Here is a 6960-nt window from a genome sequence, read left to right as displayed (position 1 = left end):
TATGGAAAGAGGCCAGGGATGCTACTAAACAACCTACAATGAAGTTTTCAGTCCAAGTTTCTGTATGTTATTCGAATGTACATTTATTAATAAGTTGTTATGTGTACTAAATATATGCATCTCTCTCCATGTATACAGTACACTGAAATAGAGGCAAGTTTTTTAAAGTAGATTCTGAATGTCCCCACTTATCACACCCCCACACACACCTTCAACGTCCAGTTAAAACACTGTCTCAAGCATGAACAGTGCTTGAGTCTCTCAGAATTAATCCAGTTACTTCTCTGGATTGTCTTGGCACCTTATCTGGGCCTCTCTCTTTAAGACACCTCTCACTATCTACCTTAGTATCATAATTTGATTTACATACAGGTCTTATCTCCCTCACTAGACAAAAACTTCTTGAGGGCAAGCACAATGCCTCCCTCCAGTCATTATTTCCTTCTACAATGTTTTCTAAAAAGATATAGCTATAGCCCAAACATAGTTTTTTTTAAAAAACTAAAAATTATGCTATATATTGGTCTACAACTTTTTTTTTTCAGTTAAGGCTATGTTAGGAATATTTTTCCAGGTGAATATATATGGATTTTTCTTAACTTTTTAAATAGCTGCCTAAGATTTCATACTATAACTCAGTTCCACGGTAACTCACCTAGACGATTCACGATTCTTTACTGATTTAATTTGGAGGCATTCTGTGCAAATATAATCTGTTTCTCATTCTGATAGGCATGTCTGCTCCCTGTCACTTGCTATTTTGAACATTTTTAGTCTAGTCCAGTCAGCTCTGTGGACCACTTTGTATCACAACTTGGAGATCATATGGTGATGGTAGCAATTCAAAGGAACAGGGAGTGGGTTAGAGGTCTCAGAAGGACAGAGGAGAAAAGAAGCTATCAAATAACACTAGGAGTCAATGGTGTAACTTCCCCTGGAGAATAGACAGAATTCTTTGAACTGCATCTTTCTAGATAAGGATTTGGTTTAACAATTATCGCACTATAATAAGACTTACATGTACCTGGATGAATATATTGCCTTTTTTTTTTCTTTCTGTTAAATGCATTGTGGGATCTTCCCGGACCAGGGCACGAACCCGCGTCCCCTGCATCGGCAGGCGGACTCTCAACCGCTGCGCCACCAGGGAAGCCCTAAATGCTTTTTCTACTGAAGAAATAAATGGTGCATGGACAGAATGGCATCTCCCGTACAGGTTTCTATAAAAGTATAGAACTACTTTTCTCACTAGTCTGAATTTGGCCATCCTTTAAAAATAGAAACAAGTAGGAGGTGATAACAGCTGACTCTCCCCACCCAATTTACTTGTTATATTAAACACCTCAAATTACTCACTTTAGAAATCAAGCTTCACCTGTTTCACATAGAGGTGGGTGGTTCTTATTTACCAGAATTTAATCATTTCCAGGACTTCTTTCCAAAGAGATAGATGTGTCACTTCAAAAAGAAATGTCAGACAATATTATTGTTACCTTCCAGCACTTATTTAGCAGTTAATGCTGATTAAAATGCATTTCCTTATTTATATCCTTTAGGCATTTGGAGTGTAAGACAAAGTCCACTATTAGATCTGCACACTCACTTATTTGTTCATTCATTCATTCACTCATTCATTCATTCATTCAAGGACTTATTAAGAATTTATGAGTGCTGGCCATGATACAGTGATGAACAAAGAAGCATGAACCCTGGTCTCATACCTGTAGGTGCAGCAAACATTCACTACATGGTCACAAGTTGTATATTATATTTCACTGATTCTAAAATGCAGATTTTTCACATTTTATCAGGACTCATAATTGATGGTGTGTTATATTTCAATTGGCAGCATTTTTTTTCTTTCTTAGTGGTTCATAAAATAACTGTGAGTTTTACAATTAATGGCATAATAGAATTGATGAAATATGAATATATATAAAATCATAAGTGTAGCTATATATTTGAGTGATTTCGTGTGTTACAAGAATGATTTAATTGAGTCCTCTGTTTATTTAAATTGAGAGAATTCAGTCTTGCTACCTTCTTCTGGTCTAGAGGGCAAATTTTACTTAGTTTCTTTTTCGTCTTTTTTTTTTTTTTTCAACTTAAAAATTTCTCTAATCAGTAGAATTGCAAAATAACAGAAATATGCAAATAATGCCCAAAAAGTCTGTTTTTAAAAGCGACCTAGATTCTGATTTTTATCATTTTCTACCTTTGAACTGTAATGTTTGTACCTTATTTCTTGCTTTTTTTTTTTTTAAATGTAGAATTGAATTGAATCACTTCTGTTTGGAGGCAGCATTTGACTCACTGTTAACATTTCAAACAGAAACACTGTCTACTTTTCACATTGACATTGGTGAAAAACCAGTTGCCAGGGAAAGTCATTTTCCCTGGGAATTTCAACTCTGATCTGTGAGCTTTATTTTTATTATGTTTGTTAATTTTCTCAAGACAATAGATGCTAAGTTTCTGCCATATTTTAACAAAAAGATAACTTTAACTTTCTCTTTTTCTGATCTCTCCTCTGAAAACTGATTTGGCTTATTTTCAGTAAGCATACAGTTTTGTACTCTATTGTTTTTCCCCCCTCTCCAGATATAAGATCTGCTCCTTAAAGACAGAAATAATATGTTATATGTCTCTTATGGTATTAAAAAATTAAATATGTCTGTAGTGAACAAGTTGGAAAATATATTAAAATTGAAAATAGCAATCATTTCTTATCACCCACATAATCTCTGCTAAGCTTTTTGCTTATTTCCTTCTTGTTTTTTTTTTTCTATGCACACAAATGTATATATTTCAAGCAAGTAAGAGTATAACGCTAGTCTTGTTTTGCAACTCTACACAATACCTTGGCAAATTATGACAATGTAATAGATACTGGAGAAATACTTGTCAAATTACTGATTGCTTTATCATTTAATGATGGGATCTTGAGAAATCATTGCCTCTTGAGGAATGAAACTTGTTTTAAAAGATGAGAATTTATTCTTTTTTAAGAAAATCACTAAACAAAAGAATTCTTTCCAAACATGTGTGGCAGTCCATTCCAATTTCAGGCAACTTTCAGTGTCAATAAATATTCATTTTTATATAGTATAATTCAGTAAATGTTTCAGATAGTAGAGGAAAAACCACATTCTTTAATATAAATCCAAATTTGATATTGTCTTAGTAAAATTATCTCTCATGAGATAAATGAAATAATGGCACTTTTTAAAGGCAAATTGTAATTTGAGGGCCCACCCAACTATCTTATTACTTAAATGTATTTAACTTTAAAAAAATTTTTTAAGGTCTTTTTTTTAAAAATTGAAGTATAGTTGATTTACAGTGCTGTGTTAGTTTCAGGTATACAGCAAGGTGATTCAGTTTATATATATATATATATATATATATATATGTACTTTTTCAGATTCTTTTCCCATATAGGTTGTTCCAAATATTGAATATAGCTCCCTGTGCTATATAGCAGGCCCTTGTTGGTTATCTATTTTATATATAATGCTGTGTATATGTTAATCCCAAACTCCTAATTTATCCCTCTCTCTACCTTTTCCCCTTTGGTAACCATAAGTTTGTCTTCTATGTCTGTGAGCCTATTTCTGTTTTGTAAATAAGTTCATTTGTATCATATTTTAGATTTCACATATAAGTGATATATATTTGTCTTTCTCTGACTTACTTCACTTAGTATGGTAATCTCTAGGTCCATCCATGTTGCTGCAAATGGCATTATTTTATTCCTTTTATGGCTAATATTCCATTTTATATACATATACAACAGCTTCTTTATCTGATGTATTTAACTTTTAAAGTTTTCTTTGCACACCTATTCCATGAACATGGTTTGTCAATAGAGGGAGAAAAGGGAAACTTGAGAGATGTTTCAAGTAAACACTGATGTGCTATGTTATCCTGAGTTGGATGTTTTTGTTTTGTTTTGTTTTGTTTAACATTTATTTATTTATCTGGCTGTGCCGGGTCTTAGTTGCAGCATGTGCGATCATCTTTGCCTCATGCGGGATCTAGTTCCCTGACCAGGGATCAAACCTGGGGCCACTGCATTGGGAGTACAGAGTTTTAGCCACTGGACCACCAGGGAAGTCCCCTGAGTTGGATGTTTAAGTATTCCATCCATTCGTTCATCCATATGTACATCAATATATTTATTTATTTATTCGGTGAGTACTTATTGAGCCCCCTACTTGTGTCAGACACCATCTTAAGTCTTGGGGTTACAGCATTGAACAAGTCTGACAAAGTTCCTGCCATATAAGTGTTACCGAACCAAACTTGGGTCAGCTCACCTGCTCACAGTAAAGCCAATCTTCTGATGCGGGTTGTGGTGAAGGGAAGTGCAGTGTTTATTGCAGGGCACAAAGCAAGGAGTCCAGGCAGCTAGAGCTAAAAAGGCCTGAACTCCCTGAAGGCTTTCAGAGAAAGCATTTTAGAAAGAGGGTAAGGGAGGGGCATTGTGGGGTATGTGATCACCTTATGGACATTCTTCTGATTGGTTGGTGGTGAGTCGACACCATCAACCTTCTGGTTCCAACAGGTCTGAGGTCTATGTGCTTGTGGGCAGCATACAGTTAACTTCTTCTGCCTGGTGGGGGTTTCAGTATCAGCTCAAAGGACGTGCCTCAGAATATTATCTATAGTCCTTGAGGAGGAACTAAAGGTCCTTGACTTTGTTTAATGGCTAACCTATTATTATTTTGTCTTGTATGACTGTTCTTTCTTTCTGCATTTTCTCACTTCTCTGATTAAATTTATTCTTTTTTTTTTTTTTTAAATTTATTCTTTGATTAAAGTTTTTCTACAGACAAAAGGCAGGCAGAGGACATAGGTGTGCGTGGGGGGTGTCTGTTCTGGGAAGGTCCCATAGGGTCCTGATCAGTTACAAAAGGACTTATAGTCTAGTGGGGGGCAGTGATATACACAAATAAATAAATCAGATAATATCCTGTGATGATAAACTGAGAAACAGAATGATGTCAGGTAGAATTACCTGCAACAACAGCAGGGAGAGAGGGAGGAAGGCTTTAAATAGGGTGGTCAGGGAAGACCTCCCTCTTTCCAAGGAGCTGACATTGTAAGAGAAATCTGTGAGAAGGAGACTGGCCTTCTGGAAGAGGGAACAGCAAATGCAAAAACCCTGAGTCAGGAAGGAGTTTGATGTGCTTCAAAAACTGAAAGGAAGGCAGTGTGGTTGAAATCCAGATAAGGCAGATCTGGAGATACCAGATGGAGAGACCTCAGCAGCATGTGGCAATTACAACCTGACATTTAGGGGAGAGGATGGACAGATAAAACCTGGCCAGTACACAGTCCCTGAGAGGTCACTGGAGGAGCGGGAGGAGACTTTCTTCCTCTATAAAATGCAGATAATCCTTGAGCTCAGGTGGAGAGGAAAAAAAAATCTAAAATACTTTGAATGCTTTGGAGAACTAGTCTCTGAATAAAATGTTTTTGGTAGCTATGTTTTTTAATGACACATGTCAAGTAAAGGAAAAAAATCTAATCATTTAAAATGTATCCTCTTGTTTCTAATTATTGCATGTGTGATTAATAATTTTACTTTTTTTGGTACTGGTAGTGCCTTATACTCAGTATAAGTAGTCAAGGTAACTCCTGTAGATCTGAGCAGAAATTGATCCAGGCAATTACACTAGATCCTTTTGGTGGAAAACAACCGCATATCATCTGAGGCCATTTATTTTTCCTTTGCGAGGGCTGGCTGACAGCTACTTTGCTTTATAAACAATACGCTTTTGGGGAATTCCCTGGTTGTCCAGTGGTTAGGACTCCATGCTTCCACTGCAGGGGGCACGGGTTCGATCCCTGGTCAGGGAACTAAGATCCCACAAGCCGTGCGGCCAAAAAAAGAATGTGCTTTTTAAAATTTGTTCATACCACTTCTATTGAACTACAAATTAGTAGCAACACAATTAATCCTAGAATCTACTGTCAAATTCTTCATTTAAAAATGAATCTTAAATATCAACAGAGAGAAAGCCTATCAAGGGTCAGATTGGTTGATGAGGAGAGAGAAAAGAGGGAAGGATGAAGCTGAGGGAGGCTGAAGAGAAAGAATCAAAGGACTGGGACAGGGAGAGAGACCAAGAGGGAGACTCATGGCATTTTTTTCCACTGGATGTGCCATATTGCCCAGGGCGGTCCGATTTGAAAACTCAACTGCTTTTGAGCATAAGTATTACTTTGCAGTGGATATTCTTATTCCCATTATATGGATGAGGAGATACACACAGATAGGTTAAGTAATTTGCCCAGGGTCACACAGTCTGGCTGAGCCGGAATCTGAACCCAAGCAATTTGACTCCTAAGCCCACTCTCGTAACTTCTGTGAGAGTACCCGGGGCTTTAGTAACAACCCCTCATCTCCCCCCAACCATAGCATAGAATTTCTACTTGTGTCTTAGTGCCCCAGCCCAGGCTTCATGTTCCCTCTGCTAAGTTTCAGCTTCTAATTCTCCTCTTTTGATATAATATTTAGAAGTATGATATACACAGACAATGGGATACCATGGGATACTAACAAAGTAGATCAATGTATATGGACATGGAAAGAAACCCATAGTGTATGATAGATGAAAAAAGACAAGGTGCAAAAAAATGTGTAGAGTATGCTCATATTTGCATAAATGAAGGGGATATATATTTGCATATGATCTTAATCAGAGTCCTAGGTAGAGAGATAACACATTGAGATAGAGTTAATGAAGGCACTGTTTACAAAAGTGCGGCAGGCTCAAGGAAAACCAATAAGGTTTGGTGAAGCCCCTTGGGGCTGGCTGAAGGGAGGTGTCAAAGGTCCCGAGAAAAGAGCAGTCATCAGTCCTAGCCTAAGGGGGTGGGGGGAGGGAGCTGGTACCAGGACCCAGTGTGTGGTTGGAGAGGGCTTCCAGACAGTACCTGGGCCTTCAGTAC

This window comes from Neophocaena asiaeorientalis, unplaced genomic scaffold (genome assembly GCF_003031525.2).
Source record: "Neophocaena asiaeorientalis asiaeorientalis breed wild unplaced genomic scaffold, Neophocaena_asiaeorientalis_V1.1 scaffold373, whole genome shotgun sequence".
In the NCBI taxonomy this organism is placed as follows: domain Eukaryota; kingdom Metazoa; phylum Chordata; class Mammalia; order Artiodactyla; family Phocoenidae; genus Neophocaena; species Neophocaena asiaeorientalis.
Note: the sequence above shows the minus strand (reverse complement) of the source record.